At 42.7% G+C, this 26,374-nt stretch overlaps 1 protein-coding gene across 4 annotated transcripts in view; it reads right to left on the bottom strand.

Moving 5' to 3' along the window:
• The window catches only part of DDR2 (discoidin domain receptor tyrosine kinase 2), a 160,967-nt gene extending 141,668 nt beyond the window's left edge, over positions 1-19,299 (bottom strand). Inside the window, exon 1 of one of the 4 annotated variants that reach the window (XM_067728477.1) lies at positions 19,033-19,299. The gene's annotated coding sequence lies outside the window, so the exon portion shown is untranslated. Of the gene's footprint in view, positions 1-16,991; positions 17,117-18,514; positions 18,716-19,032 lie in introns of those variants that run through there. The other 3 variants (XM_067728480.1, XM_067728476.1, XM_067728479.1) reach the window with 3 other exon arrangements.
• Between the last annotated feature and the right edge of the window lie 7,075 nt (positions 19,300-26,374).

Here is a 26,374-nt window from a genome sequence, read left to right as displayed (position 1 = left end):
ATTTGAATAGGCAAGTTATGGAATGAGGATATCAATAAATAGTTGCTGGAGGACAGGAAAAGCTCAGTAATTGAAGCTAGAGCTGGAAGATGGTTGAGGCTATGGACGCTGGCAAGAGGTGAGAACAGGCGACCCAGGAAAAGCTTTGGAAGAGGAATGACGGGGTGAGGGAGGCTCTATAAGGCTTAACCTGGCATGTGGAATGCTTTAGAGGAGAGAGAGGGGCAGAGTGACCAATGGGAGCCTGACCTAGAACAATGACATCAGGAAGGGAAAAGAAATAACGTGGAGGTATGATAATAATCAGGTGGCGAGGACTGGATCGCTCAGCGACTAGCTACAGCAGGGAAGAAGGAAGGAGTCAAGGAAGCCTGCGTTTCCAGCCTGCAAGTGACCAGGAGCACGTCATTACGTATTAACAAAACCTGGGAAAACTGGAAGAGGGATTGGTTTACAAAGGATGATTGTGAGTTTGGTTTTGAACATAAAGAATTTGGCTTCCTCTCAATGGAAACAGATTAATACAGCGAGCAGAGGAGTAGAAATCTGAGTCTGGCCTTCAAGAGAGAGTTTGGTTCCATCAATAGATGAATGGATAAAGAATACACACACACACACACACACACACACACACACACACACACACACACAGTGGAATACTACTTGGCCATAAAAAGGAGAGAGTTTGGTGTTATGGATTCATATTTGAACATCAAGTCCATAAAAGCAATAATTAAAGTCTGAGAAGATGAGATGATCTGGGAAGAAGGAAAAGAAGAAAACTAAAGACAGAACCCTGGGGCCTATCTGCACGGACTGGTGGAAGAACGTCTCTGCTTCCCCTACTACCCTCTGGGTGAGACTCAAGACAACTTAAAAACAGTTCCTCCTCACAAAACATCAGCACCCCTGATCTAACCCACCTCCCTCAGTTTACAGATAAAGAAGACTCAGGCCCAGACAGTTAACTGATTTATCCAAGGCCTCACAGCTGCTTATCAGCAAAACTGAGACTAGACAAATGAAGTGACTTGGGAATTAGTCTTGCCTTAGCAACTGGATACTTGCATGTGCACCGTATGACATGCTTGGATTCAGAGAAGCCTGAGAGCAAACCAGAAGCTTCATTTACCTCTGCTCCATCAGTTCAGCACTGTGACCCTGCCCAACCATATAATCAGCTCAGGGGTTCAAACCACATCTTACTCATCTTGTTGTCACTGTCCCTCTGCCCTCACTTTCCTTACCACTGTCTCCGCTACCGTCGTTATTACAGAGTAGAAAAATCAGATTATTTTCCTCTTCTGAATATGCACATGACCACAGACTTTTGGAGTTGAAAGAACTTAAGATTTCATCTAGTATTAGTATAGCCCCTGTGCAAACAGAGCCAGAGAAGTTCAATGACCAGATGACCAGTTAGCAGTAGACCCCAGACTAAAATTCCAAACTCTTTTTTTCTTTCCATTACACTACCAACCTTTAGTGCAAGAGACTTATTTTTAAGACAATGTTTCGTGTCTTTAATTTCTTGAAATTATGCTATGTAGCCCTCTCCCCTCAAGATGCTTCTTTAAAAAACGAGCTCCATGGTCCAAAATGTTTGTGGAGTGCTATAAGCTATACCTCTCTTGGACGGTCAAAATGCTTATTACCACATTAAAGACCTTGGGAAGTCCTTGCAGTAAAGAAACCTGCTCAAGTCTCTAAGAATACTTCCCAAAAACTTATTTGGTCACAGAACTCTGGCCCTGGCCCTGGCCCTATCGTTCTCCATTTAAAAACCCACTGGTTTCCAAGGATTGTAATTTGGGAAGCACCACCTTTGCCCAGTTAGCAAGATTTCCTTTGTTAGGTCCCAAGAAGAAGTGCCAATACTGAGGTCCTCCCTGTGTGAACCGGGTGGGGTAGCAGTGAGAGACAGAGAAGGAGAGAGAAACAGCAAAGAGCCCCAGTCTCATCCAGAGCCATCTGCCCTGCCAACATCAAAGGGCGAAACAGCTACTTGAGAAGTTTTGACTCAGGATCCTGGTTATAAGCTTAAGGCAGTTGAAGTGGAAATCATCTCCAACCTTGACTTCTTGTGGGAAAATGGGTTTCCAGGTTCTCAAACACTCCACATCAGCTAGCGTGCGGGTTTCACCCTGCCTCTAGCCCCACCATTAGTAGCAATACTCTCTCATCAGTGTCCGTCAAGTTACATCCACAGCGACTCTAGCTTGTCCTTGCTCCTTCCACCACCCTGGTCGAAACCCTGTCACTTCACATCTGGAGGACTGACAGCAGCCTGGGTGAGTCTCTCCAACTTAACTCCTTCTCCCCTGCAACTTCCCTGACATGCTGCCGTCACATTAATCTTCTCAAAACAGCACTGCACCTGCTTTAAGATAAAGGAAAATGTTCAAAACTCCACGACATCCACAGCTCTCCTTAATGTAATAAAACACATCTATACAAGGTTATTTCTCCATGCTCTCCAGTGCAAATTTCCACCACCCCAGGCTCACATCCTCACTGTTCAGAGCCGGCGGGTCATAAGCAGTCTGACTACCAAGCCTCTGTTCTTCCTGCTCTTTGCCTCCTGCCTATCTAATTCCATCCAATTCTTACTCCACTTCCAGCATCCAGCTCAAGTCCCCTGACAATACAACCCCTTCCCTGCACTCCTGTGCTTGCAGGCACTGAGCAACTAGCCCCACGTTTCCTTTACCATTTCCTGAATTTTCTAACTGATAACAAACTCAGGAAATGACTGTGCCTTATGACAGTCAAGGCACTCAGTAAATGCTCAAAAAACAAAACAAAACAAACCTTTTGCTGCATAAAGGAATAAATCCTTTATTAACCTCGGAACAAAGAGTTAAGCAGAAAATTTCATGCCTACAAAACACTAGGAAAACGAACCCTTTTCTGCGCCTCAAAGGCATTTCTACCTTTTTAGTTCAATTGATCTTAGTTTTAGGAAAGGGGAAGAAGATTGATTTTACCCCATCCTGGGGCAGCTGGCGAGTTTTCATTCTTTTTTTTTACAGACAGAGCTGTGCTTTCTTGCTCCTTCTCATAGTTTCCCTGCAGTGCTTGGCCTCCAGGAGACAGCCTAGACGGAGTACATTAGGTGATATTTAAACATGTATCTCTAAATTCTCCACGGGTCTAGCCAAAAGAATGTTTTTTCCAAGAACATATCCTCTACTGACAATTGTTCCTTCCTTCCTTCATTCTTTGAACTATTTGACAAACATTTACTGAGTGAATCCTTGAGCTACAAGGGTGGATAGAAAACAATCATGGTCCTCGAGGCACCCACAGCGGCCGTGGCCCACGGGCACAGCCGCTCCGTGGCATGTGGGATCCTCCCGGACCAGGGCACGAACCCGCGTCCCCTGCATCGGCAGGCGGACTCTCAACCACCGCGCCACCAGGGAAGCCCTGGGATCTGCATTTTTAAAAAGAACTCCAGGTGATTCTGATGTATACTGAAGTTTGAGACTCTCTGGTTCCATGGAAGGACGGGCATATAAGGAGAAGATTATAAAACAGTGGCGCCTACTTGCAAAAAAAGATATCCACAAGGTATGACACAGGCTCAAGGAGAGTAACGAAGCAGTGGTAAAGAGTTAGGTGTTGCAGTGAGAAAGACCTAGGTTCCAATTCTTATTCTGCTACTTATTCACTATGCAAGTGAACCTCTCTTAGTGTCATGTGTTCTCATATATAACATAAGAAAAATACCCACTTCACACAATTATATAAGGTTTCAATGAGATCAAGTATATAAAGTGCTTAACATAAATCTTGGTACACAATAAGCACTCATCACTACGTTGTCATGATAGGTTCTATTATATATATAAATTTACAAATGGATGTTTTTTCTTTTTTTCTTTTTTTTTTTTTTGGCTTACAGGATCTTAGTTCTCTGACCAGGGATTGAACCCAGGCCCCAGCAGTGAAAGCTCTGAGTCCTAACCACTGGACCACCAGGGAATTCCCTAGACATTTTTGATTATTAATGAAATTTAAAGAAACAAGGGCAGATCAGAAAGGTTTTCCTGAAAAAAATAGTAGCTTGAATTTAGTTTTAAAACAGAGTATCTCCAAGTGTAAATGTATTCTTTAAGTCCTCAACATTTCTAGAATGTTTTAAAGTTTATACCTTTGATTCTATAATTTGGAACTTTTCATACTAATGGTAACCAAGCACTGCCATGCGATTTCAGGGCCTGCCTTTTCTTTGTGTTTACAATCGTCCAAATGCCAAATGAAAGCCGGAGCAAGTCAAAGCTAGAAACAGAGGCAACGGGCCGTGGGAGAGTTGAGTCATTGGGTGGTACAGGGCAGTTTAATCCGCTCAGCCATTGTGGTCAGTGCCGTGTTCATGCTGCAAGCAGCTGTGTCATGCAGGCTCTGACTCTATATACCGAAGCCTATCAGTTTATAGACAGAAACCTATAAGGCATAAACACACAAAGCACAGTGGTTCTGTCACTAATTCTATTAGTAATTAGATTAGATACCCATTGTTAGTTACTTCATTATCACCCCCATGCTAACCTTATCTTCAAGTGAATAGACAATTTAACAAATTATCTAATGATACCAAGTTAAAACTAACATTTGACTATTGTCTACCAGTAGAGCTTTGGTTAAGTAAGTATGAGGTCTGATTCCCACCCCCTCAACGCATAACCCCTTAAGGCTATTATTAACTATCTGTTTAACTCACTCCAACAGGCATTTTGTGCATGAGTATTAATTGCTTAAACAACAGACCCAAATTAAATATAGACCAGGCCCTGGGGCCACATGTGTCCACTCTATCTTTAACCTCCACACCAGTGGTTAGTTGCAACAAACCAAATCATCTCACGCATTAAAATAATGTTTTGTTGAGTTTATAACTATATTTGATTTCACTTATAAATCTGCTTTGGATTTATAGTTGCACAAGAACTAAAGCATAAGAGATGTTGTGATATTGTGATTTATAAGAAGTATGTAGTGTAACTGATTCACTTTTTTATAAAGCGGAAACTAACACACCATTGTAAAGCAATCGTACTCCAATAAAGATGCTAAAAATAAATAAATAAATATCTGGTCATTCAGAGGACCAAAATATATTTCTCATATATATTTGGACTTCATCCACAGATGCAGGCTCACAGAGCTCCCAAACCCCTTGGAATTTCCTAAGTGACAAGAGCCATAAAGGCCTTTTGTTAGGTTAATGAAGTGATTCTAGGACCCCACCTAAGGATGGGAGCTGGTTGCCAGGGAAACCAACCTTGTGATTAGAGGGCTGGAACTTTCAGTCCCACTCCACTGAGCTCCAGGGAGAGGAGGGGCTGGAGGTTGAATCAATCGCCAAGGGCCAATGATTTAATCAGTCATGCCTGTGTAATGAGGCCTCCATAAAAACTCAAAAGGACAGGGTTCAGAGAGATTCCAAGTTGAAGAATACACGGAGATTTGGGGAGAATGGTGCCTAGTAAGGGCACAAAAGCTCCTCTCCCTTTCCCCATACCTTGCCCTATGCATCTCATCATCTCGCTGTCCCTGAGTTAAATCCTTTTATGATAAACCTGTCATCCAGCAAATAAAATGTTTCTCTGAGTTCTGTGAGCCGCTCTAGCAAATTAATCAAACCCAAGAAGGGGGTCTTGGGAGTCTCTGATTTGTAGCCAGTCGATCAGAAGCACAGGTATAGCAGCCTGAGCCTGCAAATGGCCTCTGAACTGAGGTGTAGGAAAGGGGTGGGGGCGGTCTTGTAGGACTGAACCCTTAACCTGGGGAATCTGATGCTATCTCTGGGTAGTGTCAGAATTCATTTGAATTGTAGGACACTCAGGTGGTGTCCAGAGAACTGTTCGGTGTTGTGTGGGAACACCCACACACACGCACACAACACGCATGTGGAAATTGGGTCCAGGAACCTCATTTAAGTGTATACCTAGCTTTATGTTTGTACATGTTTTAATAGTGTCCAAACGATCCATCATCCTAAGGAGCTGAAAAAAATTTCCCTATAAAATTGGTCCATATATTGTTCAGGTTTGAGTAATACCAAATTAGATAATCCTAAGGGAAGTTTTTTAGAGCGCTGAGTCTATTCTGTCTCTCTTGAAAAAGCCTGTCCTGCCTTTTCCCCAAGGGAAGCAGTAGAGAACCTGCTCATTTAGAAACCCATGACTAAAACCATCGCTACAAGATGTCAGTTTCCTACAGCCTCAGCAGCTGTCTATCTTCCCAGTGGACCCTCCATCAGCAGCAGCAAAGCTACTATGTTGGGGAGAGTGGGGATGGGGAAGATAGTACTTCTTTGAATGTGGAACAGCAGTTACCTTACACTTGAAGCCATTTACTTGGCCTTAAGAAGTGTGGTTGGTGATGGGGGGAGATTATTGAGCTGTGATGAAAGGAAATGACATGGGCCTAAATATCCCAATGCTTTGTCACCACTCTCACCTAACCTTCCTTTATCCACGAGAAAGTATTTTAACACCCCATGATCAGTGGGGTGGGTATTTTTCCCCAATACCAATTACTGAATCATGCAGTGGTAACCATAATAACATCCTCATGGTAAGGATGGACTTGAACGTTTTTTGGTTTTTTTTTGCGGTACGCGGGCCTCTCACTGTTGTGGCCTCTCCCGTTGTGGAGCACAGGCTCCAGACACGCAGGCTCAGCGGCCATGGCTCAGGGGCCCAGCCGCTCCGCGGCATGTGGGATCTTCCCGGACCGGGGCACAAACCCGCGTCCCCTGCATCGGCAGGCGGACTCTCAACCACTGCGCCACCAGGGAAGCCCTTGAACGTATTTTTGAAGAGCCTAATAGTACTTTTCCCAGTAGCTCTGAGGAATGGTGACTGAGTACACTTAGGAACAAGTTGTGGATGACAATAGCTTCTGTTCCTACAAAGGGCTGGATTCAGACCTTTAGAGGCGCCAAGCGCTGAAAATATTATAGCAACCTCCCCATTCCACCTCACCAAGCACTTTGTTATAAAAAATAATGCTAGGGCTTCCCTGGTGGCGCAGTGGTTGAGAGTCCGCCTGCCGATTCAGGGGACATGGGTCACTGTCACAGTCACTGAATTTTACATATATATATGGGATAACATTAGACAGCCTGAGGTCTTTGACAGAATATGTTTTGTAAATGTTGGCAATACTTGATCAGTTGGAAAATGAAAGTGAGCACCCGGGAGCCTAGAAGGGGAACTTCCTACAGCTGAGCAAAAGGCACGGCACAGCCCCCTTTTTATAGAGGGTGTGGGGTGCCTGTGGATCTAGGAGAGGGCAAGAAGTTAGCACCCTAAGTCATGAAAATGAAAGATGTAAGTAAACATCACAGTTGTGAAGGAGAGATAATGGGAAGAGCTTCAATCAACTTTTACCCTGCAAAGGCCAAGTCCGTCACCAAAAATACAGCTAATACAAAAGGATTAGTAAGTAACTTTTCACACTCCCTCGAGGGATCCACGTAAGTCTAGAATTTACATCCTAGCTTGACATCGAAGCTTGACACCCCTTTGCTAATGAATGACTGAACAAAAGGCTTAGAAAAATCTTTACCTCCAAACATGATATTAAATAGCAGTTAATTTACTCTTTACATGACACTAAATGATCAAATGAGAATTTTCTTTTTAATGAAAGTGGTCTCAGGGAAGAGAGACCACTCAGTGTGAAAGGGAAGAGTGAAAGGTAAGCACTTCTATTATCAGAGGTCTGGACACACCTATAAGGAAAGAAGCATGACGAGGAGAAAGACACCAGCTCTGCCCATGGTCAAACCAGGAAAAACCAAATCTGCAGCTGTATCCTAAAACCTAGAATGACAATCATCACCCTCTGGGAATAACCATTTTCTATTTACTGCTTAAAGAAAAATAGCCCTGTGTGCATTTTATACCCAGTACACACCAAGTATTCATATGTGAGCTTATCTATTCCTCCACATTTGTACTCATGAAGACATGACTGCCTGCAATTTTCACAACTAAAAATAGCATGATCTGAACCCAGTGCTTCTGATAGCAAACCTAGTGCTTACACCATCTCTCCATGACCTGGCTCTCTTGAGATTCCAATCTTACAGAATAACCAAGTAATAGAAAATTTTTGAGCCCTGTTAAATCCACAAAAAGTATAGTATGTGAGGCTTCAATTACTCCCCTCTAAGAATTTTTCTGGCAACAAGTAATTACTATGCGAGGCATGTAATAAGTCTCTAACATACTATATCTTGAGAACTCAGTAAATATTTATGGGTTATGTTCTAAGATGAGTTATAGAGATCGCCTAAGACATGACCTTTACTAGACTAGGTGATACTGACCAAAAGAACTAGGGATTCCAAGAAGTAAGATCTGAGTTGGCCAGAGGGTCGGAAACTTAAGCTAACCTTTAAGGAACGGTGGTATTTGGCTAACATGAGAGGAGAGAGGAGAATACTTACAGTATGGGGCGGGGGCGGGGGGGGTGGGTAGTGAAAACTGAAGTGGAGACAAATGATTCAACACTTAACTATGAAAGTGAATATTGGGGGTATGGGTGCTGGTATAGGCAGTGATTAGCATAATTGAACTGGAAAATGTAGAAATTTTATATTGCCCTTTACAGATGAGAAAACTGAAGTGCAATTAGGTTAAAAAATATAGTTGCACAAAGTTCAACTGCTAGTAGGTGGCAAAGTTAAAATTTAAATCTCACCCTGTTAACTCCTGGCCCATCACTCTTTCCACCATACCATGATTTTAAGTGAGAATGTTTGTACGTGGCATTAGTTAAAACAATTTCAATGAATATTCTTTCAAGTGATAAGTTATTCTAATTTGAATGATGTGACTAAGAGATTTCCCAAATATCTGCTATTAACCTGTTGAATTAGTCTTTCTCGATAATTTTAAGTTTCTGCTTCCATTAGATTAAATAATATTATTAAAGTTTAGGATAAACTGGCAATACTTAACTGAAAAACAAAATTAATAATTAGGAGTCTATTATATAACTATATTACAAGGTCTGACATCAAATAAGAAAGAAATAGCCAGGATAAAATCAGAGTTTTGGGAATTTGGGACTTTTTTTAGAGCAGTTTTCAGTTCACAGAAAAATTGAGCAGGAAGTAGAGAGTTCACATATATCTCCACACGTACACTCACAACCTCCCCCAATATCAACATCCCTCACCACAGTGGTACATGGGTTACAACTGATGAACTTACACTGACACATTATTATCACCCAACGTCCATAGTTTACATGAGGGTTCACTCTTGGTATTATACATTCTATGGATTTGGAAAATTTTATGGCAGGTATCCACCACCAACAGAATAGCTTCATTGCCCTAAAAACCCGCTGTGCTCTGCCTATTCATCCCCACCTCCCCTGTAGCCTCTTGCAACCACTAATCTTTCTACTGTCTCCATAGTTTTGCCTTTTCCAGAATGTCATATAGTTAGAATCATATAGTATGTAGGCTTTACAGATTGGCTTCTTTCACTTAGCAATGTGCATTTAAGGTTCCTTCTTGTCTTTTCATGACTTAATAGCTAATTTCTTTTTAGTGCTAAATAATACTCCATTGTCTGGATGTACCACAGTTTATTTATCCATTCACCTACTGAAGGACATCTTCGTTGCTTCCAGGTCTTGAAGTTATGAGTAAAACTGCTATAAACATCTGTATGTAGGTTTCTGTGGGAACGTAAGTTGTCAATTTGTTTGGGTAAATACCAAGAAGCACGATTTCTTGATCATGCATAAGAATATGCTGAGTTCTATAAAAAACCGCCAAACTATCTTTCAAAGTGGCTGTACAATTTTGCATTTCCACCAGCAATGAATGAGAGTTATTTTTGCTCTATATCAGCACCAGCATTTGGTATAGTCAGTGTTCTGGATTTTGACCATTCTAACAGGTAGGTAGTAGTAATTCATTGTTGTTTTAATTTGAAATTCCCAAATGACATATAATGTTGAACATTGTTTCATGTTTACTTGCCACCTGTATATCTTCTTTGGTGAGCTGTCTGTTCAGATCTTTTGCCTAGTTTTTAATCAAGCTATTCATTTTCTTACTGTTGAATTTTAAGAGTTCCTTATATATTTTGGGTGACAGTCCTCTATCGGATGTGTCTTTTGCAAATATTTTCTCCCAGTCTACGGCTTGTAGTCTCATTGTCTTGATACTAGTTTTCACAGAGCAAAACTTTTTAATTTTAACATAGTCCACTTTATCAATTTTTTCTTTCAAGGATTGTGCGTTTGGTGTCGAAAAGTCATCACCATACCCAAGGCCACCTAGGCTTTCTCCTATGTTATCTTCTAGGAGTTTCCTGATTTTGCATTTTACATTTAGGCCCATGATCTATTTTGAGGTCATTCTTGTGAAGAATGTAAGGTCTGAGTCTAGATTTGTGTGTTTTTGCATGTGGATGTCCAGTTATTCCAGCACCATTTGGTGAAAAGACTATCTTTGCTCCATTGTATTGCCTTTGCTTCTTTGACAGAGATCAGTTGACTATATTTACGTAGATCTATTTCTGGGCTTTCTATTCTGTTCTGTTGATCTATTTATCTATTCTTTCAGCAATACCACACTGTCTTAATTACTGTAACTTTACAGTAGTCTTAAAATCAAGTAATTTCTGTCCTCTGACTTTGTTCTTCTCCTCCAATATTGTGTTGGCTATTCTGGGTCTTTTGCCTCTCCATATAAACTTTAGAATCAGTTTGTCAGTATTCACAAGATAACTTGCTAGGATTTGGGGGGGGATTAGGATTTATTTTTAATTTCCTTTGATATTATTTTAACATTGTTATCTCAATTTTAAAAATCTATATAGTGTACACATTCTAGAATTAGAACTACATCCGTCTGAGGAACGATTAGCTACTCTTGAGTGAATTTAACTCCCACTACTCTCTCCTCTAGATCAACTTGTTCCCCCGAATCTCAAGAGAGTACATCCTAAAGGACAAGCCCCAACAGCCTTTGTAACCTTCACCACTCGTCTAAGTTTTATATGCTTACAGTCCTGCAAGGCATGTTGTTGGTATAGCTCGCATGAGCACTTCCAAGGCAACCTTGCGCACAGTAAATTTTGCTGGATTAGCTATCTATGAAATGCGTTCAAAAGGGCATCCCCACCTACCATCTTCATAGGCACAGTGCTTTCCCCTTTACAAAGCTTCTGACACATTACCTTTTCTGAACATAAAAAAAGGATATAAAAGTACATGAGGGGGCTTCCCTGGTGGCGCAGTGGTTGAGAGTCCACCTGCCGATGCAGGGGACGCGGGTTCATGCCCCGGTCCGGGAAGATCCCACATGCCGCAGAGCGGCTGAGCCTGCACATCCGGAGCCTGTGCTCCGCAACGGGAGAGGCCGCAATGGTGAGAGGCCCACGTACCGCAAAAAAATAAAAATAAGAAAAGTATATGAGGGAAACAGATGAGGAAATTGAGGACCACTGAAGGTAAAAGACTTCTCTGAGGTAAAAAATCTAGAAAATGATGGTGCTGAGACCAAAACTTACTGCATATTCTCCTCACTACCTTTTGCACACAAGGTTCTATTCTTATAAACCCACACCACGTAGCACACAGCATTAACCTCTGACCAGCAGGTACAAGGGACTCCTCAAACATTTCTTTGGGGTCTCGCTAGGCACAAAACACAAGCCAAAAGACAGTTGAATGAGTGAATCCATTATAGACAATGCCAATCTCCTGGAGAAGCCTAGCTGAACCCAGGAGTTTCAAAGTAAGTCTAAACACCATTTAAAACCCTTCTGCCTTTTCACTGCTCTTCCAGGCCTCAGTGATACTTGGGCTGGCTCAAACCTAACCTTTCTCGGTGCTTAGAGACCAAAGTGAGATTCCATTTAATAAGTATACAACTTGTCAAAGGCTGGGATCTCCATTGCTTGGAGAATTACAGAACTTGGAAACATCAAATAGTTCCATGCACAACAGGAAGGACAGAAAGCAAAAATAAGAAAGAAAATCAAAATAAGAAGAGAATTATTTTCAGCCAAATCATATCTGAATAACATAGGCTCAATCATAACAGGTCCAAATGCATGCAAATAAAATTTAAAGAGATGGAGAAAGTTTAGAGAGACCATCACTTTAGCCATTAGGTGATTGGTGTTTTGATGAATATCCCCAGGCAGGCATCTGGACATCTCAGTTCCTTTATTAAGCTATTGCTATTAGAAAATGTTAAGCAGAGTACCTTACACTAGGAAGCAGTCAATAAATCCTTGCTAAATAGAATTAAGCCAAGTAAAATAAAATTGAATTGCCAAGGGATTCCAGAACAATCAGGGAGAGAAACAGGTTAGGAACTACTGAAAAAAGTAGCCAGATGGGGAAAAGGGGCAGAGACTTGGGCATTAGGAGTAGGAGAGGAAAAGAATGGTGAACATAAATCAAGACCAATTTTCCCCCAGTGGTCCCTCCATCTTGGAGGACTTGGTGGGACGAGCTAGTTGCTGGATGACTTCTACAGAAGCACAAAACCTGTATTTCTCTTTTGTTAACTCATCTGTCCCTTTCCTGAATGCATTTCGCATTTAGTTACAACAGCAGTAGCAATTGTGACCCATACTGTTTTATACTGCCCACTAAATCTCTCCATTGTAATAGGATTATCTTGTCTAATATATAATATATAGTATCCCTTCTTCCCTACCTGCCCCAAAGTGCCAACTCCTTTTTTTCTTCTGGTGTTGTACGGACCCCTAGCCAAGTAATCCACTCTTGTGTTTAGCTCCCCTGTAAAGACAGCATTATGCACAAGTGTGTTTTGAGCATTAAGAGAAAGGTTGGATAAAAGTGAGGTGGGAATGGATGAGGGAGTGGAGGCAAGGAGATGAACGGACAGCTGTCTTTTCAAATCAAAGAGGGCAAATTTCCAACAGATCGCATCCATGATCAAACCAAAGTGTTCAAATGAAAGGGATCAATCCAAGATAACAATCTCGATGGTTCACACATGATAGGCTTTTAAACCACAAAGCATTGAAGATTCCACCGGAAGAAGAAAGAGAAGTGACACTGAGTGAGCATTCACTTACTCAGAGCATCTGCTACGTATGAGGCTCTGTGTTGGCCTCTTTGCATATCTAATGGCCCCTATTTCATATACCAAACCTATGAGGTAAGAAAAATGAGACTTGGAGAGGTTCAAGATCTCGTCCAAGGTTACACGGCTAGTAAGTGGTGGCAAAGCCAGAATTTAAACCCATATCCTTTTCACTGCAAAAGTACTTTGAGGAGCATTATTTGTAGAAGGGGATTTTGGTGGGTGAACATTGCTGCCTGGAAGAATGTTTTTGGACTAAGGATATGGAAAAATAGCTGGGCTGGTGCTATGTGGCTGAACATCTGTGCCAAATTATTAATAAAAGCAATCAACTTCATTTATTAACTACATGCCAAACATTATGCTATGTACTCACAAGAGGTATGTGTAATACCTATTAGATGGGAATTATGATCCTTATTTTACAGAGTAGGAAACTGAGAGAGTTGAAGCGGCTTGCCCGAGGTCACACAGCCAGTGCGTATAGAGCTGGGAGTGGAAATCAGGTCTGACTTCACATCAGAAAGAGGCTGAGGCCTGGGCAAGTGTCCAGGGAAAAGGCAGGTGTTAAGGGGAAGAGGCAGGCTGTGGACACCATGAGGTGGTCCTGACCAAGATCAAAGAAGCCACCTAGAGGAGGGAGGCACTGACCATAAATTCCTTACAGGACAACAGGGGTGGCGTTGTCCTATGAAGGGCGCCCTTACTCCCCACTGAGGAATGGCTGAGGCAACAAACGTGGAGACTTACCAGCAGAGGTTCAGGTTGGAATCACATGGGGAACACTTCAAAATACTGAAGTGTATTCACTTCAACCCCTACCCTCAGATACTCTAATTTAATTGATCCTTAAGGTCTACCCGAGCTTCCTAACGTAGTGGTGAGCAGCCCTCATTGTGGACGGTTGCTGACTTCAGAGAAGCTCTGGGAGGCCTGGGGATGTAGGACACATATCTGGACTGAGTAGTCAGTGTTAGGAGAGGGTCCACTCATACCTTGCGCGGCTTCAAACAGGGCAAGGGGTGTAAAGAATCCAGCGTGTCTGAGTTGTGGGCAGGTCACCATTTATGTCAACTGGTGCGTGACATCAGCAGGTCTGTGGAGGTCCGTTTTCAGAGGGGCGTTAGCTTTCTGAATGCCTGTGAGATGTGCGTTTGAGGTGAGGGTGATGTAAAGCGCCTGAAAGTGGACCTTACAAAGAAACTTGGGAGGAAGTGCCTGAGAGTTAATGCTAATTTAAAATGGTGTGACATTAATATAAGGGGGGAAACTCTAATTTTTTAGTGTGTCTATTAAAAGTGTAATCATATGGAAAGGTCTGAACTAGATTTGTTGCATGTGAGAGATAGTTCATATGACAAAGTCTGGGATGTGACTATATAAGAAGGGAAAAAAACAGTGAGTTAACAGAGAGGCGAGGGGAGAGTGAGGAGGTGATGAGACTCCTTTGGACGACACTCCCACTCTGTGCTTGGACATCGTCTAGGAAAAACTCACTTTTTTCCCCTACTAACACACTCACTGCCTGGAGCTAGTGCAGACCCCACAGGCTAAGGGCTCGGACCCACAAGACCGTCCCTGCAGCACAGACACCAATTATGAGTAGTAGGTCCCCAAGTTACCCACAACTTCTTTCCAACTTGGCTACAAATCAGAGGTTCTCATGACCCCTCCCCTACTCCCAGCCTTGGATTCAATCGCTTGCTAGACCAGCTCACAAAACTCAGGGAAACACTTATGTGTACTAGTTTATTATATAATAAAGGATACAGATAAACAACCAGACAAAGAGATATATAAAGTCTGGAAGGGTCCCCAGCGTAGGATCTTCTGTCCCTGTGGAGTTGGGGTGCACTAGTTTCCCAACACATGGATGTGTTCACCAACCCAGAAGCTCCTCCAACTTGATACTTTGGGGATTTCCATCATGTAGGCATGATTAATCATCAGCTCAGTCTCCAGCCCTGCCTCCCTGCCTGGAAGGAAGAGGTGGGGCTGAAAATTCCTAGCTTCTAAGCATGGCTTGGTCTTTCTGGGGACAAAGCCCCCATTCAGGAGCCCACCCAAAATCACCTCATTAGAACAAAAGACACTCCTCTCACCCAGGAAATTCCAAGGGACTTAAGAGCTCTATGTCAGGAATGGGAGTCAGAGACCAAATATTAGAACAAAAGATGCTCTAGTGCTCTTATCACTTAGGAAACTACAAGAGTTTCAGGAGCTCTGTGCCAGGAGCCAGGGGAAGAGACCAATATATATTTTTTGCATATGTCACAGACATGGATACTGTTGGAGTCACAACTCGTGGATTCTAAGTAAAAGAATCTGGAAACGCCTTCCCTACTTCCCTTACCTTTAGTGTTTATAAAGCAAACAGATCTTAAGCAGAAGCAGAGGCAGGGGCCTCCCCACCCCCTGCTGGGCCTCCAACCCCACCCCCAGGAGCAGCTGCATTCCTTCTGATGACAGGCACAGAGGAGGGAACATGAAGAAGATCCAGGGTCAAGGATCTACCCTCAACTAGATATGAAGCTCCTCGAAAGCCATCTCCTTTGAGGAGAGACTTGTGGACTGATCTTAACTAAACCTTTCTCGTTCAGAGACCGCACAGACCCAGGCAAGGGAAGCTTGAACACCATGGTGTCCTTCAGCTTCCACTGAGCTCACTGGGTGAGGAAGCATGGCCAAGCCAGGCACCAGAGGAAAGTTTCAGATAGAAAACCTGGGAATAGGGCTTCCCTGGTGGCGCAGTGGTTGAGAATCTGCCTGCCAATGCAGGGGACACGGGTTCGAGCCCTGGTCTGGGAGGAGAGAGCAACTAGGCCTGTGAGCCACAACTACTGAGCCTGCGCGTCTGGAGCCTGTGCTCCGCAACAAGAGAGGCCGCGATAGTGAGAGGCCCGCACACTGCAATGAAGAGTGGCCCTCGCTTGCCACAACTAGAGAAAGCCCTCGCACAGAAACGAAGACCTAACACAGCGAAAAATAAATAAATAATTAATTAATTAAAAAAGAAAACCTGGGAATATTCCCTGTGAGGAGGGATTGCTTCCACTCAAAAGAGATGGGCACTAAGACCAAGGCCACCCATTCCAGGGTTTCACACACAGCCCAATACAGCCACCCTCACGCCAGCATCAGCACCACCTGCATGACCCAGCATGGCAGAGGCTGCCTCACATTTTGTTCCAGTGTTCAGGGGTCACTGTCACAAGAACTGGTATGGGAAAGGCCTTCACAGCCTTCAGAACGCATTCACATCCAATGTCTCTTGAAACAATAATACTGGGGACTTCCCTGGTGGCACAGTGGTTAAGAATCCACCTGCCAATGCAGGGGACACGGGTTCAAGCCCTGGTCCGGGAAGATCCCACACGCCGGGGAGCAGCTAAGCCCATGCTCCACAACTCCTGAGCCTGCGCTCTAGAGCCCATGAGCCACGACTACTGAGCCCACGTGCCACAACTACTGAAGCCCACGTGCCTAGAGCCCGTGCTCCACAACAAGAGAAGCCACCGCAACGAGAAGCCCGTGCACCGCAATAAAGAGTAGCCCCTGCTCGCCGCAACTAGAGAAAGCCCGCGCACAGCAACGAAGACCCAACGCAGCCAATGAATAAATAAATAAATAAAATTCTTAAAAACAACAACAACAATAATACTGAAAGTATCGCTATTTTTACCGTGTAATAAATACAGAGGCCTACGTGCAGGAAGGTAAAGCAACTTTGCCAAATAATAAAAGGTAGAGCCAGAACTTGAACTTGGGTTCGGAATCTAAATCCCAGGCTCTTTGCAGAACAAAGGTAAGTATATACCAAACACCCAGAATTAATGCAGAGAGCTGCCCACCCGCAGCCCCTTTCCGGTATCCAGATAAATACCCATCCAAGTGCGGAAGTGGCCTTCAAGAGAGGATCTGCACTGCTCCCCTAGCCTGACACCTTCACCTCCTAGTCACCAGTCACCGAGGGAAACGTGGAACTTGACTCGGAAAGTAGTCAAACGTGTGTGTGGAGTGGGGGAGGGCAGTGTTATTGCAGAGTGATTCAGAGCACAGAGTTTAGAGTCAGACATGCATGAGTCTCAACCTTACTAGCTGTACTTGCTTAAGCAAATCATTCTTCTTCTCTAAGCTTTAATGCCCTTATTCATAAAATAGGAATAATGCCTCAGGAACTCTGAGGATTCAATCAAATTATGTACGTAGAGCTCTGAGCATGGAGCCTGGTGCAGAGCAAGCACTTAGCTTTTTTTATTTTACACACAGACACAAAACTAAACATGACCATAGATACCACCTGCTGATGAACCGCCATTAGCATGCTCTCTTGCTGATAACTAACGTCCTTGTGGGGACTTGTTAATTAAACTGCCTCTATCACCTCAGTCTCGAGAGAAATGAACATGAACATAGAGGTATGGAATGGAAAGAGCACTGATTAGCAGTAAAGAAAACTTGGATTTCATCTGCAACTTCACTACTAACGTGCTGTGTTGACCCTGAATGTGTCAACCCCCCTTCTGTCACTTCCACCGCCTGTGAAATGAGGAGGTCAGAAGAGATCTCTAAGGCTCTTCACAGACTCTGACTCTGTCGTTCCTCCAGGGAAACGAGGCAGAAGGCAAGCAGTCAGCAAAATGGTGCTGAACCCCTCCTGGCTTGAACACTGCGAACTCCCGCCTCAAATGGCTGGCCTGAGAGTTTCAGCCACTTGGAAAAATTCTCTTTCCCCTTGGATGGGACTCTTGAACCTCAGCCAGGACTCAGAGGTCCCAACTGCAAACAGTCCCAAGTCATTCGGTAACAAAGGGAAAGGCACCCAGGCCAGCGAAATGGGGAAGATAAGGATCCTCACCAACTGGAAAATGCCCCATCCACCCAGACCCCCAACCACCTCAAACCTCAAGGTGAAGGCACCCGTCACCCGAAGTTGTCCTTCTCACAATTTGGTCAACGACTCCCCTGAAAAATCAAACATACAAAAAGCTGTCCTCTCCCAAACTCAGGACCCTCGAACGCCGCTACTAAATGCCGAAAACCTAACCAGCTCTGTGATCGGCCTGTCTTGCCTGCCAACAGTTTCAACCCTGCGAACGTTGTTTATTGTATCTTGCAGCTGCGATGGATTCGTTTATTATGCTTCAGTCTTCTTTGGTTAGCAGTGCTTTATTCTTCTCTCCATAACATAAATCCAGCCCCCCCAAAACGTGAAATCTTGGATTTCTCGTGCCTAGGGTGCCCCATTCCCTTCCCTTCCTCGCCTGACTTGAAAACCCCTTCTGCCTCCTTTTTAAAACTTTTCCTGAGACACCAGGAGAAGGATATTTAGAGCTTTCGTTTTCGGAAAAGAAAGAAAAAAAAAAAAAAATGAAGGGAAAAAAAGCCCCAAAACACACAACTTACGTTCATCCAGGAGTGCACAGTTTGGGAAAGAAGAAAACAGAGCTATAATCCACTGCGTTCCCCCAACCCAAAAAGAAGAATCTGTTGTGAAACGCTTCTTTTTCCACTTTGCCGATGGAGGAGCCCGGTGGTAGGCATACATCCACAGGCTGATGCAAGATGCCTTTGAGAGAAACCTCACATTCTGAGGATTCCTGGGAAAGCGCCAGGGATCCCAGCATCCAATATATTGCACATTTGGTTTCAATTAGGAAGGGGGTTGGGGAGGGAAGAAGGAAAGTCACCAATCAGAGCTGTTTTCTGTTTAGAGACTATTTCTTTTGACCCAAGGGACCACGGGCAAAGCTATAATTTACAGCAAAACCCATTCATAGAAGAAAAAATATGTATAACCATAGGACAGACTTAAAGACATAGCTCCCTTCCGCCTTATCCCCACCGCATCCATCCCCAAGCCCTCCCCTTCTTCCATCTAAGACTTGGTCCCCACCCTGTGACCCCCACCTCATTTTTCTTACTTGAGCTGAAGCTATGAGCACAACTTAAGGTTTGGATTCTCTTCCAATTGACGCTTCCAGGACAGTTGGGTCACACACATGGAGCTGATCTTTAGTGTTTTATCCATGAAAGCCCAGAGCTGAGCCCTTCCCCTAAAAGATTTGATTTAATCCTCCCTGCTCCGGAACTATCTCTCCCACCAAAAAAAAAAAAAAAAAAACTGGATAGTTTGAGAGTCTAGGATTCCTATTTTTTTCCACTCAATTCCCAGTTGGTTGCTCCCTCTGAGGGTCTGTGGCTGTCCTGAATCCATGCTGCTAAATGGAAACACAAGCGTTTGTGAGGACTTTCTAAATTATTTTGAAACTTTTTTCATTTTCCTCTTTTTTTTTTTCCTATCCACGGCCATGAAGAGAGATCATGTGAAAGGGGAGTGTAAGTGACAGGGAGGAACCCTTCCCTGGCTCTTTAAAAAGAGTAACTAATAATTCTTCCCATCCATCAAGGCTCCTGGCATTAACCCTTCCAAGCCTGGATCATTCTTTACCAAGCACAGGCTTGGTCTGCCCTAGAGGTCTTGATTCTCTGTGAGTACAGGAAATGCAGGGTAAGCAGAGACTCAAGTTCAGGAGATCTGTAGAGAAAGGGAGATGGCAAAAGAGAGGTTAAGAAGACCTAACCGTGGCCTCCCTGGTGGCGCAGTGGTTGAGAGTCCGCCTGCCGATTCAGGGGACACGGGTTCGTGCCCCGGTCCGGGAAGATCCCACACGCCGCGGAGCGGCTGGGCCCGTGAGCCATGGCCGCTGAGCCTGCGCGTCCGGAGCCTGTGCTCCGCAACGGGAGAGACCACAGCAGTGAGAGGCCCGTGTACCACACAGACAAAAAAAGACCTAACCCACCTCTGAGTGTTGGCCTCCTCGTAAAGAGACTTACTGCCTCTGGGCTCTTAAGCTATCCCCAACTCTTCTCTGCTTGTACTTTGGCAGGCAATCTGGGATTGCATGCCCCCAGGAGGAGCAAGAAGAGAGGTGTGACAAACAGGAAGAGGAGAGTGGAAAGAGATCATGGAAGGACGTCCCCATGGTAAGTTTGGAGCGAGAGGTACTTCAGGCGAGGAGCAGGGAGGCAAGAAGACCTCCAACTGGGATGCCATGAGGAGACAAGCTGCCAGTGTTCAGTCCCTAAAAAAGCCCTTAAGCTCAGTCAGAAAGTGGCCTTTCATATCTGTACTTGCCAGAAAGAAGAGGACACAGAGAATCCGGAGAGTTCTTAGAGGGCAGCCACAGAGATGATTAAAGGTAGAAAACAAGACCTAAGAGGAAACACTAGAACTAGGGTTATTTTACAAAGAGAAGAAACAGCACAGAGATAAACCTATTAAGAAGACTTCAAATAACTTAGAAAGCCCAAAGTTAGCTGAGGGTGACCAACTCAGCTCAACTCAATAAATATATATTGAGCATTTATCAGGCACTTTACTGAGTGCTTGCCTGAACCAACTACAGACACTTGTTATAGAAATAGTCCTAGAATCCTCCCAAATATCTAGCCCTGTAATTGCTTACCTCTTTGGCATGACCATGAAGAACGCACTGATAGCCTGACCTATAATTTCACAGATTTGGTGAGACTATAAGTCAGATACGGAAAACAGTATAATAATTTCATAAAGCCAGAAGCTAATAAAGGACAGATAAAGTATGAATCCTCAAACACCAGTATTTAAGGTGGTTCTACTCCATAGTCAGGGTTGGTTGTTTGTCTGTGTATGTGTATAACTAGGAATCCAGCTTGAGCCAGTGATGCTGACTCCAAAACTCAGACACACTGGGGTCTGTCTGAGGAATGACGGGTAGCCCTGTCAAGGGTCTATTGGTATGCAGACCAAGGAGACTTTTGGGAAGAACTCGCTCAGTGAAGAAAGAACCAAGGGACAAAAGACAGGTACCAAGTGCAACCAAGCTGTGTCAAAAGTAAGGAGAAGCTCTAAGAAAACTACCATGTCTATAACTCAGGTTATTCTTATGCAAATCTGGGGTCTAATCATGAACTCTAAGAAGAAGATGCTACCAAAAATAGAGTAAGGAAAAGCTGAAAGCAGTATTTTACTAAAATATTTGAGGGATACTGAAAGCATCAGGAGGGATCATCAGATTTGAGTCTACAGATCTGGTTGGGGGAGAGGGGTATGCTCCTTCAGATATGACAACAGCCACGGCTGCACGAAGCCACAGCTGAAAAGAAAGACAATGGCAAATGCCACTTCAAAGTTGAAAGCAGTGATTCGCAGAATACACAGAAAACATTTCCTGGAGATTCTCATAATTATTTGACAGAGTTTTGAGTAAGCCTGGAATTCTTAAAATTGTGGGAACAGATGTGGAGAAATATGATTTCGTTACTTTTTTGTGAACAGATTTTGCCCCCTGGACTGGCTTGGGAAACATGAGTCATTGCAATCAGAATTATTTATGTTCCATGGGAGGTAACATATCCTAGTTATGAGGACTGTTTCACACTAGAAACGAATTACTGACAAACAGTATAGAATTCCATTACCTGGACTTCACTAAAAATAAGATAGATCTATCTGGAATGGTCAGGATGCAGGATTAACTGGAAGAAATGTGCAAGATTACTTTTCAAGATCTTTTCTAGTCTACAAACCAAGGTTCAAGTAAATACAAGTGTTAAGAGCTGAAATAACTATAGTATTTCTGTCTCCAAATTCACAAGGGTTGGATACATTTGTGGTGCCATAGGAAGTCAAATAAAGGATGGAAATAAAAGGAACGTAGCTAACTCAGTTTAAGAAATACACACACACACACACACAAATCTTAAGAGGCTATATGGGTATTCACAGAAACCAAACCCAGTTGGTATATTTAAGCTTCACAAGGAATTAAAATCAGAAATTAGCCACCAGTAACCTCATGCCTAATTAATTGTCTTCTCTTTTCTCTTTCTTTTCCTTCTCTTTCTCCTCCTTCTTTTCTCCCTCTCCTCCCTCTCTTCTTCCCTCCCTCCCTATATCTCTCTGTCTCATTCATTCATTTATTTCCCATCTCTCTCTCCTTATCTCTACACATCTTGCTTTAACCTATTCTTTTTCAGCAGACCAGACTTTTCTACTTCTTTTCACACATTATTAAAGGTGGTTACCCTAAAATGATGTCTTATCTCTCAAATATATATATATCTCCTCACTTCAAGTGAATGAGAAAGAATGACTAGTTTTTTGAAGCCCAGTTCTGGAATCCTGAGATGAAGAATTCGATTGGTCAGGTGTGTTTCATGTATTCATCCTCTATCTCTAAACTGTGAGGGCAATGGGTCATGTAATATGAAAATTGCTCCATCACGTTCACAGGTAGGTCAATTCTCAGAAAAGGGGTGTCATACATTGAAAGATAAGCCAGTATATCTGAACAAAACTATAATTCAAAAAGATACATGCACCCCTATGTTCATAACAGCACTATTCACAATAGCCAAGACATGGAAACAACCTAAATGTCCTTCAACAGAGGAATGGATAAAGAATATATGGTACATATATACAATGGAATACTATTCAGCCATAAAAAGGAACGAAATAATACCATTTGCTTCAACATGGATGCAACTAGAGATTATCATACTAAGTTAAGTCAGAAAGAGAAAGACAAATGCCATATGATATCACTTACATGTGGAATCTAAAATATGACACAAATGAATTTATCTACGAAACAGAAACAGACTCACAGACATAGAGCACAGATCTGTGGTTGCCAAGGGGGAGGGGGTGGGGGTGGAAGAGAAAAGGACTGGGAGTTTGGGGTTAGTAGATGCAAACTACTACATATAAAATGGATAAACAATAAGGTCCTACTGTATAGCACAGAGAACTATATTCAATACTGTATGATAAACCATAATGGAAAATAATATATAAAAAAGAACGTATATAGGCGTATAACTAAGTCACTTTGCTGTACAGCAGAAATTAACACAACATTGTAAATCAATTATACTTCAATAAAAAATAAATTTAAGAAAAAAGAAAGACAAGCCAAAAGTATCTGCTACATCAATAATTAACAAAGCCTGACAATCCCTGGATTTTATTTTATTTTATTTTTATTTTTTTTTCATTTTAACATCTTTATTGGAGTATAATTGCTTTACAATAGTATGTTAGTTTCAGCTTCACAACAAAATGAATCAGTTATATATATACATATGTTCCCATATCTCTTCCCGCTTGCGTCTCCCTCCCTCCCACCCTCCCTATCGCACCCCTCCAGGCGGTCACAAAGCACCGAGCTGATCTCCCTGTGCTATGCGGCTGCTTCCCACTAGCTATCTACCTTATGTTTGGTAGTGTATATATGTCCATGCCTCTCTCTCGCTTTGTCACAGTTTACCCTTCCCCCTCCCCATATCCTCAAGTCCATTCTCTAGTAAGTCTGTGTCTTTATTCCTGTTTCACCCCTAGGTTTTTCATGACATTTTTTTTTCTTAAATTCCATATATATGTGTTAGCATACGGTATTTGTCTCTCTCTTTCTGACTTACTTCACTCTGTATGACAGACTCTAGGTCTATCCACCTCATTACAAATAGCTCAATTTCGTTTCTTTTTATGGCTGAGTAATATTCCATTGTATATATGTGCCACATCTTCTTTATCCATTCATCCGATGATGGACACTTAGGTTGTTTCCATCTCCGGGCTATTGTAAATAGAGCTGCGATGAACATTTTGGTACATGACTCTTTTTGAATTATGGTTTTCTCAGGGTATATGCCCAGTAGTGGGATTGCTGGGTCATATGGTAGTTCTATTTGTAGTTTTTTAAGGAACCTCCATACTGTTCTCCATAGTGGCTGTATCAATTTACATTCCCACCAACCGTGCAGGAGGGTTCCCTTTTCTCCACACCCTCTCCAGCATTTTTTGTTTCTAGATTTTTTGATGATGGCCATTCTGGCTGGTGTGAGATGATACCTCATTGTAGTTTTGATTTGCATTTCTCTAATGATTAGTGATGTTGAGCATTCTTTCATGTGTTTGTTGGCAGTCTGTATATCTTCTTTGGAGAAATGTTTATTTAGGTCTTCTGCCCATTTTTGGATTGGGTTGTTTGGTTTTTTGTTATTAAGCTGCATGAGCTGCTTATAAATTTTGGAGATTAATCCTTTGTCTGTTGCTTCATTTGCAAATATTTTCTCCCATTCTGAGGGTTGTCTTTTGGTCTTGTTTATGGTTTCCTTTGCTGCGCAAAAGCAATCCCTGGATTTTAAAGAAATTATACTTCACCAAACAAAACAAGAGGACAAAGAATACAGTGAAGTCATATTGTGTACATATTTAACTTAAGTACCAACTTTAGAACCTAATCCTTTAAATAAGATGTCTTTTTATTGGTTAATCTGTCCATAACAGATAAATCCATTGACATGTATTAAGTCAGAAAGGCTTAATTTTTGAAAAAATCAATACAGAGGAAATCTTGTAGGCAATAGATATACTTTGATTTTCTTAAAAGCAGAGTGGTCTTAATGTCCAGAGAGCTGCATATAGACTTTCCTTTGGTTTCTTCCTGCGTTTAGCTCATGATTCAAGAATCTTAGTGTGCTTAATAGTTATCCTATGGAGTTGTATCCACAAAAGCATGAATGCTACATTTATGAGTGATTTGAAGGTCTCAAAGATAATCTTAACCCTAAGAGATCTTTCCCTCAATGGGCTGGGTCTTAACTCTACATACTACTAGATGCCATTCTTTTCTGATGGACTTCAGTGGAAGATGATCCACGTCCAAGCCCCTTGTGATCAGAGTCACCTTGAACAAGTCATTAACTTTCCCATCAATAAAATGAAGGATGATATGAATGCACAACTCACAGGGTTGTGAGAATAAAATTAGATCAGAAAAGAATCACTTGCTGAGTACTTACTGTATGCAGGCATTCCTCTAGGAACTTTACATTTATCATTTCATTTCTCAAAAGAACTTTATGGGGTACGTACTATTATTTCCCCAAGGTCCATATGTGGAAATTAATGCACAAAAATCCAAACTTGCCCAGGATCATACCTGGTGAGCTAGACCACATGTATGTATATATGTGTTTTGTTGATAGTAAAGTGTGTGTGTTTATGGGTGAACAGGAAAGATGTACAGTGTGTGGGAAAGAGTCAATTCTTAGCTATTCAGGGATTGAAGTCTGGTAATCCATGTGGAGAATCATCTACATTATTTTCCATTCCATTCTTTCTCCCCTGAAGCCCATCTTTGTGTCACTGCTTCTTAGCACTTCCACCAGAGAAAGAAATGAGAATTTTTTTTTTTTTTTGCGGTACGCGGGCCTCTAACTGTCGTGGCCCCTCCCGTTGCGGAGCACAGGCTCCAGACGCGCAGGCTCAGCGGCCGTGGCTCACGGGCCCAGCCGCTCCGCGGCATGTGGGATCTTCCCGGACCAGGGCACGAACCCGTGTCCCCTGCATCGGCAGGCAGACTCTCAACAACTGCGCCACCAGGGAAGCCCGAGAAATTTTTTAAAAATTAAAATCATTCTGTCTGTGACTCTTCCATGGACGAGCTGAAAAGTCAAGTAAAGAGGAAGCTGAGGTTAATGGCCAAAATAATGTTCTTATTCACTTGTGTTTTTAACAATGCCACATATAATATTTCACAGTTTAAAGGAGTGCTTTCACAGACATGACTTCATCTGATCCTCAGACAGCCCCAATATGTACTCAGTGCAGATATTTGACAAATAAGGAAAATGAAGCTCAGGGAAGTAGTAACTTACTTGAAGTTGTTGCTGGTAAATGGCAGAATCTGAGTTTGAATCCATTTCTTCTGCTTCGCAGTTCTCTTTCTGCCCATTTAGCATCAACAAAAAACCTGAGAGCCTCTAGCCTCTTGATTTACACCCAGTTCTAGTTAACTAGGTTATCTGGTTTCCCTGTTTTACTGTTCTTCAATTTCCTTTTTCACTGTGGAGAAAGAATAACAAAACCCTCACCGCGGTAGAAATTCTGAGATGAGGGGTGAGAAAATAGACATGGAGAACTCAGAAGTGTAGCTCAGCCTTAGATTTCCTAAGGAGAGTGAGGGTTACAAAAAGAGTTTTTAAAACAATGCATTTCACAGACTCATCCTAGGAATGTAACCCTTCTCCGGGCTAAAGTCTGTAAACCTAAACTGTCTTTGTCAGATAAGAAAGTAACCTACTTTTAATATCTCCAAGGGAAGAGGATCTCTCAACAGTCTTCGTGTTTACCAACACTCAGTGTCAAAAGTTCTGCTTTTTATCTACCCCAAATCTCCCCTGCTACCATGTTACCTCCTCCTTGTCTGCACT

The sequence above is a fragment of the Pseudorca crassidens genome, chromosome 2 (genome assembly GCF_039906515.1).
Source record: "Pseudorca crassidens isolate mPseCra1 chromosome 2, mPseCra1.hap1, whole genome shotgun sequence".
Taxonomy (NCBI): Eukaryota; Metazoa; Chordata; class Mammalia; order Artiodactyla; family Delphinidae; genus Pseudorca; species Pseudorca crassidens.
This window is presented reverse-complemented; position numbering and strand designations above follow the sequence as displayed.